This window comes from Palaemon carinicauda, chromosome 16 (genome assembly GCF_036898095.1).
Source record: "Palaemon carinicauda isolate YSFRI2023 chromosome 16, ASM3689809v2, whole genome shotgun sequence".
NCBI classification, from domain to species: Eukaryota; Metazoa; Arthropoda; class Malacostraca; order Decapoda; family Palaemonidae; genus Palaemon; species Palaemon carinicauda.
Window position 1 is genome coordinate 39,930,304 of NC_090740.1, and position 11,751 is coordinate 39,942,054.

Here is an 11,751-nt window from a genome sequence, read left to right on the forward strand (position 1 = left end):
TTTATAATCAAAATATCATTTTTAAATATTTAACTTAGCCGGTGAATATATAGCTGATTCACACCCAGGATGGTGGGTAGAGACCAGTAATATATGTTTACACTTATGAGCAAAGAGTTTTTTATTTCATTTTAGAAGTTATCAAAATAACAAAAACAAAATAAATAGGTACCTGGTAAGGAAGTCGACTTGAACAATTACTCTGCCTTTTAAGTACGTCTTCCTTACGGAGCCTCGCGATCCTCTTAGGATGCTGATCGACCCCTAGGAGCTGAAGTATCAAGGGTTGCAACCCATACAACAGGACCTCATCAAACCCCTAATCTAGGCGCTCTCAAGAAATGACTTTGACCACCCGCCAAATCAACCAGGATGCGAAAGGCTTCTTAGCCTTCCGGACAACCCAAAAAACAACAATAAAAACATTTCAAGAGAAAGATTAAAAGGGTATGGAATTAGGGAATTGTAGTGGTTGAGCCCTCACCCACTACTGCACTCGCTGCTACGAATGGTCCCAGTGTGTAGCAGTCCTCGTAAAGAGACTGGACATCCTTTAGATAAAAAGACGCAAACACTGACTTGCTTCTCCAATAGGTTGCGTCCATTATACTTCGCAGAGATCTATTTTGCTTAAAGGCCACGGAAGTTGCAACAGCTCTAACTTCGTGTGTCCTCACCTTAAGCAATGCTTGGTCTTCCTCACTCAGATGTGAATGAGCTTCTCGTATTAACAGTCTGATAAAGTAGGATAAAGCATTCTTTGACATAGGCAAAGATGGTTTCTTAACTGAACACCATAAAGCTTCAGATTGGCCTCGTAAAGGTTTAGTGCGCTTTAAATAGAACTTAAGAGCTCTCACAGGGCATAAGACTCTTTCTAGTTCATTGCCTACAATCTTCGATAAGCTGGGAATATCGAACGATTTAGGCCAAGGTCGAGAAGGCAGCTCATTTTTGGCTAGAAAACCAAGTTGTAGCGAACATGAGGCTTTTTCTGACGAAAATCCGATGTTCTTGCTGAAGGCATGAATCTCACTGACTCTTTTAGCTGAGGCTAAGCATACCAGGAAAAGTGTCTTTAAAGTGAGATCTTTCAGGGAGGCTGATTGTAGCGGCTCAAACCTGTCTGACATGAGGAATCTTAGTACCACGACTAAATTCCAACCAGGTGTAACCAAACGACGCTCCTTAGTGGTCTCAAAAGACTTAAGGAGGTCCTGAAGATCTTTATTGTTGGAAAGATCTAAGCCTCTATGCCGGAAGACCGATGCCAACATGCTTCTGTAGCCCTTGATAGTGGGAGCTGAAAGGGATCGTCCTTTTCTCAGGTATAAGAGAAAGTCAGCTATTTGAGCTACAGAGGTACTGGTCGAGGATACAGAGACTGACTTGCACCAGTCTCGGAAGACTTCCCACTTCGATTGGTACACTCTAAGGGTGGATGCTCTCCTTGCTCTAGCAATCGCACTGGCTGCCTCCTTCGAAAAGCCTCTAGCTCTCGAGAGTCTTTCGATAGTCTGAAGGCAGTCAGACGAAGAGCGAGGAGGCTTTGGTGTACCTTCTTTACGTGTGGCTGACGTAGAAGGTCCACCCTTAGAGGAAGACTTCTGGGAACGTCTACTAGCCATCGAAGTACCTCGGTGAACCATTCTCTCGCGGGCCAGAGGGGAGCAACTAGCGTCAACCTTGTCCCTTCGTGAGAGGCGAACTTCTGCAGTACCTTGTTGACAATCTTGAACGGTGGGAATGCGTAGAGATCTAGATGTGACCAATCTAGGAGAAAGGCATCTATATGTATTGCTGCTGGGTCCGGGACTGGTGACCAATATATTGGGAGCCTCTTGGTCAGCGAGGTTGCAAAGAGATCTATGGTTGGTTGGCCCCAAGTGGCCCAAAGTCTCTTGCATACATCCTTGTGGAGGGTCCATTCTGTTGGAATTACTTGCCCTTTCCGACTGAGACAATCTGCCATGACATTCAAGTTGCCTTGGATGAACCTCGTTACTAGTGATATGTCTTGACCTTTTGACCAGATGAGCAGGTCCCTTGCGATCTCGTACAACGTCAGTGAGTGGGTCCCTCCTTGCTTGGAGATGTACGCCAAGGCAGTGGTGTTGTCCGAGTTCACTTCCACCACTTTGCCTCGAAGGAGAGACCTGAAGCTTTTCAAGGCCAGATGTACAGCCAGCAGCTCCTTGCAGTTGATATGCATGATCCTCTGACTCGAGTTCCACAGTCCTGAACATTCCCGACCGTCTAATGTCGCGCCCCAGCCCAAGTCCGATGCGTCCGAGAAGAGAACGTGGTTGGGAGTCTGAACAGCCAGGGGAAGACCCTCTCTTAGGTTGATACTGTCCTTCCACCAAGTCAGACAAGACTTCATCTTTTCGGAAATGGGGATCGAGACCGCTTCTAGCGTCTTGTCCTTTTTCCAGTGAAAAGCTAGATGGTATTGAAGCGGACGGAGGTGTAGTCTTCCTAATGACACAAATTGTTCCAGGGATGATAGCGTCCCTACCAGACTCATCCACAGCCTGACTGAGCAGCGTTCCTTCTTCAGCATGTTCTGGATGCATAACAGGGCTTGACTTATTCTGGGGGCCGACGGAAAAGCCCGAAAAGCTAGACTGTGAATCTCCATCCCTAAATACACAATAGTTTGGGATGGGACCAGTTGCGACTTTTCCATATTGACAAGGAGACCCAATTCCTTGGTCAGATCTAGAGTCCACTTTAGATCCTTCAGACAGCGACGACTGGAAGAGGCTCTGAGAAGCCAGTCGTCCAAATAAAGGGAGGCTCGGATGTCCGATAAATGGAGGAATTTGGCTACATTCCTCATCAGCCTCGTAAACACGAGAGGAGCTGTGCTTAGGCCAAAGCACAGGGCCCGAAACTGGTAGACCACCTTTTCGAAAACGAATCTCAGAAAAGGTTGGGAGTCTGGGTGGATGGGGACGTGGAAGTAGGCGTCCCTTAGGTCTAAAGAGACCATCCAGTCTTCCCTTCTGACCGCTGCTAAGACTGACTTTGTGGTCTCCATGGAGAACGTCGTCTTTGTGACAAAGACATTCAGAGCACTGACGTCTAGCACCGGCCTCCACCCTCCTGTCTTCTTTGAAACCAAGAAGAGGCGGTTGTAGAATCCCGGAGATTGAAGGTCCGAGACTTTGACCACCGCTCCCTTCTCTAGCAAAAGAGACACTTCCCGTTTCAAGGCTCGTCTCTTTTCTTCCTCTCTGTACCTGGGAGAGAGATCGATGGGAGACGTTGCTAGAGGGGGTTTCCGTACAAAAGGGATCTTGTACCCCTCTCTGAGCAACTTCACAGATTGTGCATCTGCGCCTCTCTTCTCCCAGGCCTGCCAGAAGTTCTTGAGTCTGGCTCCCACTGCTGTCTGAAGTTGCGGGCAGTCAGACTCTGCCCTTAAAGGACTTGGATCCTTTCTTTTTCCCTCGCTTCCCTTCGGCACGAGCACCTCCTCTGCTGGAGGCTCTGCCACGAAAGGGCGGAATAAAGCGAGACGCTGGAGTGTCCATCCTTGGTCTAGCTGACAAGGTAGGCAAAGGGGGAGCTTTGCGAGCTGAGGACGCAACAAGATCGTGAGTGTCCTTCTGCACTAACGAAGCGGCTATTTCCTTAATCAGGACTTCTGGAAAAAGGCACTTGGAAAGAGGAGCAAAGAGAAGCTCAGATCTCTGGCACAGTGTAACTCCAGCAGAAAGGAATGAGCAGAGAGATTCTCGCTTTTTTAGGACTCCGGACACAAATGATGCAGCAAGCTCATTAGACCCATCACGGACGGCCTTGTCCATGCAGGACATAATGAGCAAGGAAGTCTCTTTATCTGTCGAAGAGATCTTCCTGCTTAGAGCTCCTAGACACCAGTCTAAGAAGTTAAAAACTTCAAAGGCCCTAAAGATTCCTTTCAAAAGGTGGTCCAGGTCCGATGATGACCAACAAATCTTTGAGCGTCTCATGGCAAGGCGGCGGGGAGAGTCTACAAGACTTGAGAAGTCGCCCTGGGCAGAGGCAGGAACTCCCAAGCTGAGAACTTCTCCCGTGGCATACCAGACACTCGATCTAGAAGAGAGTCTAGCAGGGGGAAAAGCAAATGCTGTCTTCCCTAAACTCTTCTTGGACTGTAACCAGTCTCCTATCACCCGCAAAGCTCTCTTGGACGAGCGTGCGAGGACGAGTCTAGTAAAGGCAGGAGTGGTAGAAGGCATGCCTAAAACAAACTCTGAAGGCGGAGAACGAGGAGCCACAGAAACAAACTGGTCAGGAAACAGCTCTTTGAAAATGGCCAAAACTTTTCTAAAGTCCAAAGAGGGTTGAGTAGACTTAGGCTCGTCCAATTCTGATTGTGGTTCATCTATATGTGCAGCAACATCATCATCAGAAAGTTCCTCATCCGACAACTGATGAGGAAACGGCAACGGAGTGGGTAACGGCTGGTTCGCTGAGTCCGGTCGCGCTGGTGCATGCGTGACTGAGCCGGACGCAACGTCATGGACCTGCTGCCCAGTCTGTGAGCTGGCAACAACCATGGTAGCGCGGGGACGCACAGCGTCTACCCCAGACTGTCTAGACTGATTGGGTTGCGCAGTGGAAACCACACTGGGTTGCGGAGGTTGACGCACCGCGTCAAAACAAGGCAACTCTGACGGTTGTTGAACATCCAGAACGTCAAAGGCAACCTCCGTGCGTCGCTTAACATCAACATGCGGCTGGCAGATCACACTGGAACGCATGGGTGGAGGAACTCTCTCAACTGGTGTGCGTGAGAAGGTTACCTCAGCGTCCACAGGACGCACAACCGATCGCTTGGAGGGTTGTAGGCTAGGTACTGCACTAGCTGGTACGGCAGCAACCTTCTCCGCATGAAAGTCCTGCATCAGAGACGTAAGTTTAGACTGCATGTCTTGCAGTAGAGACCACTTAGGGTCTACGGGAGCAGGTGCGGCGACAGACGGTGTTAGTGTCTGAAGCGGTACCGCTTTGCCTCTCTTAGGCGGTGAGCAGTCATCGGATGACGGCAATGAGTCCGAACTGACCCAGTGGCTACAACCGGGCCGTTGGACTTGTGCTGAAGGGACCGATTTACGTTTTAACGGTCGCGAGACCTTGGTCCAAAGTTTCTTGCGAGAAACACCTTCAGACGACGAGGTATAAATGGGCTCTCTCGTCTTAGGTAGGTAGGAGCGATCTTGGGGAGATACGCCCGATACCACGGAGGGAACGTCTGTTCGCTGATTAAAGCCTCTCGAACCCATGCGTCGTACGACATTGCTTCTCCCCTGGACTTGGGAGCTTGCAAGAGGTCCCGGACTAGGAGGACGACAGGCACGAACAGACGAACCCTCAAGCGCAACACTGTCCACAACACTATCACTTGGCACTTTAGCACTTCCCACTGCACTTTGACACTTAAGCTCCTTAACATCCGCCATGAGCTGATTACGGTCACTAGCAAGGGACTCAACTCTCTCACCCAGAGCCTGGATGGCACGCATCATGTCAGCCATCGATGGTTCCTGAGTGCCAGGAGGGGGGTTAGGAGCAACCACTACAGGGGAAGGAATAGGTTGTGGGGCATGAGGAGAGGATACATCAATAGAACGAGAAGAACTTCTCCTAACTCTATCTCTCTCTAGCCTACGTGTGTACTTTTGAAATTCGATAAAATCGAATTCCGAAAGGCCAATGCACTCCTCACACCGATCTTCCAATTGACAGGTTTTATCCCGACAATTGGAACAAACAGTGTGAGGGTCGATAGAAGCCTTCGGAAGACGCCTAGAACAGTCCCTAGCATTGCATTTCCTAAATTTGGGAACTTGTGAAGGGTCAGCCATTTTGAATTGGTCAAGGGAAATTCCAAAAAACGATCAAAAAGTCATCAACAAAGAATCCGATATAAAAAAGAGTTCAAGGATTTGTGTGAAGAAAACCCTGCACAGCGAAAGCTCAAAACTAGAATATAGTACTTCACCAATTAGATGTGAAAAACTCCAGTTTAGCAACAGCGAGTAAAGTACGTCTTGTCGACACGTCGACAGAGAGAAAATTGAGTCTTTGTTTACATGAGAGCTGGGTATCTGGTCGACAGATGGCGCTGTTGGGCACACCCGCAACCTGTGTAGCGATCGCTGGCGAGTTTTTCCGTAGAGTTGTCTGTCGAGCAACAGAGTTGCAGCTATATATTCACCGGCTAAGTTAAATATTTAAAACTAGAGGTTTTGAAAAGAGAGCTGGACCATCTGGAAGTTACCCAGAAAAGGGACATTATTAATTTAATTCTGTTCTTTTCCAGAAATATTTCGTAGTTCGCCAGGTAGGACAAGGTTGCTTCAGCATGATGTGGATGTGGGCAGTGCTTCCCCCGTAAAGCAGAGTCCTTATCGACTAAATCCAGTAAAGAGGGACATAGTCGAGGAGGAAATTAAGTATATGCTGAAGCATGACCTCATCCAACCTTCGATAAGTCCTTGGAGTTCTCCGATAGTTTTAGTTAAAAAGTCTGATGGAAAGTACCGAATGTGTGTGGATTACCATAAGGTTAATGCCAGTACCAAAAATGACTCTTTTCCTTTGCCCCGCATTTACGACTGTCTCGATCAGATAGGGTCTGCAAAATTCATAACCAAGTTGGATTTGCTGAAAGGATATTGGCAAGTGCCCGTCTGATCGAGCCCGGGAAATTTTCCGTATTTGTAACTCCCTTTGGGCTTTACGAATGTAAAGTGATGCCCTTTGGGATGAAAAATGCTGCATGCACCTTTCAGAGGCTTATGAACAGAGTCATTTGTGGGTTGAAAGGCACTGAGATTTATATTGATGATTTAGTTGTTCAAAGCAATGATTGGCAAACTCATATAGTAAGATTGAGAAAAGTGTTTGAAGCTTTGAGGGATGCCGGTCTTGTTGTGAACTTGGGTAAGTGTGAATTTGGTAAAGCCAAAGTGTGCTATTTGGGTCATGAGGTTGGTTTGGGTCAGGTAGCCCCTAAACAAGCCAATCTCGATGCCATTTTAAATTTGAAGAGGCCGAGTAATGTCAGGGAAGTTCGAAGAGTCCTTGGAATGACGGGTTATTATAGAAGGTTTGTGCGAAACTTCTCGGACATTGCTCAGCCGCTTACTAAGTTATTGGAGAAAGGACAGAAATTTGTGTGGTCTCCTCAATGTGAGGAGTCTTTTATTAAACTTAAGCTGGTGTTGATATCAAACCCAATATTAATGTCCCCTGATTTTCAGAAACCTTTCATTATTGCAGTGGATGCTAGTGATGTGGGCATTGGAGGTGTTCTCTTTCAGAGAAATGGGGCTGGAGAGGTTCTTCCCGTGTCTTACTTTAGCCGTAAACTATTGGCAGCAGAGAAACGGTATTCAACTATCGAGAAGGAGGCCTTGGCCTTGGTTCGTACTTTGTTACATTTTAAACCCTATGTGACCAATTTCTCCTTCCCGATAGAGATTTGGACTGATCATAATCCTCTAGTGTTCATAAAAAGGATGAAAGGGTCCAATCAGAGAATTTTGAGATGGGCTTTGCAGTTGCAGGAATTCACTCTGGTTATAAAACATATTAAGGGATCGGAGAACCGCATTCCTGATGCCCTTTCTCGTATGTAATTTTGGCTTTTGTCCCTCCCTCGCCCTTCTCGTGTCTTCATTGGGTTTGTATAAAACTATTTGTCCATAGTAAAATCTAAGGGCCAGTATGTGTGTGAGTATGAGTGAGTCCTTATCTCAGAGTTTAGTTTAGATGTAGGTTTGGTTAAGTGCGTTGTTTTTGTATGTTCAACCTTAGTAAGGTCCATCAATTTTTTTTTCTATTATTTTGTACTTGTTGGAGTTATAGTTTAGCCTTTAATTTTAGATTCCCATTTTCTGATTTGGTAAGTCTTCTTCGTGAAGCTATGTGTTTTTTTTTCTTTTTGGCTTGTGTATTGTTATATTTATAACTTCTTTTCAGATTTTGTATTTCCGTAATTGTTAATTCCTTTTCATTTCAGCATTTTTACAGTATTTAATTTTGAAAAAAAATGTATTCTATGTGAATCATTTTTTTTGTTTTGGGGGAGGAAGGTATTAGGTTAACGTAAAATTATTTCTTTGTTTTATTTAATTCAGCCTTGTTTTTCTTTTTAAGTTAAAGTATTTTTGTTGTTTGTTTACTATGGTGTTAATGTAAGTTAAGTGGCTCTCCGATTGTTGGATAGTGTTTTTGCGCCTCCTCCTCCTCCTTTGTGTATTAGTGGACTATCGTTTTAACGATTGTTATTCTTTTTACTGTGAGTGTTGATGAACGCTGCGAAGGTGATGAGTGGACATGGTCGACCGGTGAATGCAGTTCGGGTCTTGACAAGCTCTCACCAACACTAATTCCCGTCTCAGCATTTATTGTGACTTGGAGGACGACTTTAGCCATTACTTCCGCACTTCTGTTGAGTGTTTAGCAGATGCTTAGTCATCTGCGACGATGGTTTTCTGCCACCTGTTCCCGTCGGAGGATTTGTACAGGAATTGTGTCGACGCTGTTTCCCGACACTGAACCTTGGTTTTACTGGCCGTATTCCTCCAGTCCAGCTGTGTACGAGTGTGAGAGCAAACTGGCTCGTGAGGTGATAAGTAGGGAGGCTGACGCCAGGTAAGACAAATTATCGTTCCTCTTGTGTAGGGAAGTGGATTGCCCTTCAGTGCCTGGCGTACAGTTGTACCCTTCCGTATGGCGGCTTGATGGATTAAGTACGGCCCTGTATTCAACTCCCTTTCTGTACTTCACTTGAGGTGAAGTTGTGTATTATTAATTTTGTCTTTCTATACGTGCGAATTTTATTGTTACATGTTGTGCACCCATGTTTAATTCTGTATTGTTTAGTTTTGTAAGGTAGGTAGGAATATTAAGGTTTTCATTGTTTTCGCCTCCTACTTCCTTCTACCTTTTTATTATTAGGCTAATGATATTTTTGGCTAGCCGTATTTGGATCCCCCTTGTTATTATTAAGTGTTTTCTCTCTTGGAATTTTCTCGTGTTTAGGGCTTAGTGTAATAGCTTTAGGTTTTTATTGTTTGTTCCCGAGAACCAGTTATTTGTTCTCTTTAATAATCTGTCCAATTAAGTTTATTTAATCTCACAAGATTGATTTAAGTTATTGTTCTTGTTTATAATAAATATTGTTAAGTTTTCTTGGGTCTCTGTTTCCGTCTTTCCTTATCACTGACGTACTTTTACTGACTGCAATACATGAGAATTTAAATATCTTAAAAGAACCTGCATTACAACCTGGTAGGTTGTAACAGGCTCCCATGCGAGGACGGGAACAGAGACATCCGTTCGTCGTCCGAGCCAAAAGCGAAGTGAGTCAGTTCACCAGTGTGTGAGGGGTAGCTAGCTACCCCTCCCCTACCCCCTGCTAACTAGCGCGGGGGTAGTTAACCCTCGTTAAAAATCTAATGGCTCGCCATTTCAGCTACGCCGAAAGAAATACCCTATGTAAACATCGTGGTTTGTATTTCGGTTACGGAACAACTCACCTTTCCTGTGGCGAGGGCAAGCGTCCTGGGAAACGTCAACCGGAACGCTCGAGGGGACGTCTGATCGGGAGCTAAAGCCTCTCGTTTCCTTTCGTGTTTCGACATTCCTTCTCCCAGGGGTTGGGGAGCTTGGAAGAGGTCTGGGACTAGGAGAACGACAAGCCCGAGCAGGCGCACCCTCCACAGCACTAAAAACACTCACTGCACTTCTCGCACTTTCACTTTTGCGCTGCTTAACATCGGACATTAATTGCGTCCTATCTGCAGCGATAGACTCAACCTTCGCACACAACGCCTGAATAGCCAAAATCATGTCTTTAAGTGTAGGCTCACTAGCAGTACTTGTAGTGGGATCAGGAACTACCACTACAGCTGAAGGAATAAGTTCAGTGACATGGGAAGAGGAAAAATCTCTAGAAGAGCGAGAAGAACTACACCTCAACCTATCTCTTTCTAACCTTCGCGTATAGCGATCGAATTCTAGCCACTCATGACCAGATAATAGAAGGCATTCATCACATCTATCAACCAGCTCACAAACCTTACCTCTACATTTAACACAGAGCGAATTTGGATCAATAGAGGCCTTTGGCACCCGGGTCTTACACCCACTCACACACACACTAAAAGTTACGGGGGGGGGGGGGGGGGGGGGGGGGGGCATTTTGAAAAATTGTTAGAGTGATCAAAACAAGCAAGGGTCAAAATATCAATATCCAAACGTAAATCAAGAGGTGCTACTATAGTGTGAGGTCTACCGCCATATGTCGCCTACCCAGGTGGAAGGTGAGGTCTACCGCGTGACCAGCGTCTCAGAGCCCCGCACCTAACCGTCGAACATGTGAACTGCCCAAATCCATTAAAAACGTGACCTGTCCACGTGACCTGCCCATATTAAAGGAAGCAAATGGAGCTCCTAAATCAGTTTTTCCCTCCGCCTAAAAGAGATATAATCGATATCAGCATTCTACAGTGAACCACCAGCAATATTATGTGGATCCAGCGACAGGAGCACACACACAGGCAATTGAGCGATCGTGGTTGGACGCTAAAACAATGATTCTAAAGAGATTAATGCGAGGTGTTGGTCGTACGAAGAGTGTATCGCTAGAATCAATGTACGGAAATATATGATAACCTGTTTGATGTACGAAGAGCGTATCGCTAGAATAAATGTATGGAAATATATGATAACATGTTTGATGTACGAAGAGTGTATCGCTAGAATAACTGGATGGAAATATATGATAACATGTTTATCTTTACCTTTTTTTAATGTAATTAGAAATCCAATGATCTATTTAAGTCATTTCTAAGATATGTTTAAATCAAGTGTTTATTGCTTAAACAAAAGTATGAAATGTGTTTTATTTATGAGGGACGAATAATTCAGCAGTAGACCTCACGCTATAGTGCTAACGGGAGGTAGATCTCACGCTATAGTGTGGTAGACCTCACGCTATAGTAGCACCAATCAAGAGTATCCAATAAGAAATCCAACCAAGCGAGCGTCAAAAACCAAATCATTGTACTTCACCAAAGGGACAGCAACAATATCAGGAAAAAAGCGAGGAGAATATCCAACAATGTTGCCGCTAGGGCGGCAGTGGAGATATGAAGGTTACAGGGGATGGTTCCGAGGTACCTCGCTAGGGTGCGCAGGTGGTACACCTGGCTATCCAATCGGCGATTGGCCTGAGTTTTGAATTTTCTGCCGTGACGTCAGAGACGTAATTATATATAACTACCAGGTAAGTCTTATGTTTAAAAATAAGGAGTCCCTGTACCTAATACATAAGACATGGATAAACATTTACCCTAAGGTAAATGATGCAGGGGTAAATATTTACCCAAAGGTAAACATTGCAGCAGTTAATACTTAAGCTGCAGTGCAAGGATAAAAATTAACCCTAAGGTTAGGTACAGTTGCACCCGTGAGCTTTAATTTTCAAAGAAAACATGCGTTTTTCTCTAAGACACTCCTGTTTTTTATGTAGAAAAGCTTGTCCCGTCCGTAACTATAATCAAACCAAACATTGTTCTCCAATGGTTTACAGAAAATTATACAAGTATGCCTTGTATGTATGATAGTGGCCACCTGTGTATATGATTACGGCTAACATAGAATATGGCAGAGTAAGGGAAGTCGCGGGGGGGGGGGGGGTTAGCCCTCTGTTAAGTAAGTAGGTAAGGACACAACGTTGGTTAG

General features: G+C 45.4%; 1 protein-coding gene across 1 annotated transcript in view; it reads right to left on the reverse strand.

Annotated features, from left to right (window-relative positions):
* The window catches only part of LOC137655723 (very long-chain specific acyl-CoA dehydrogenase, mitochondrial-like), a 97,943-nt gene that overhangs the window by 85,393 nt on the left and 799 nt on the right, over window positions 1-11,751 (reverse strand).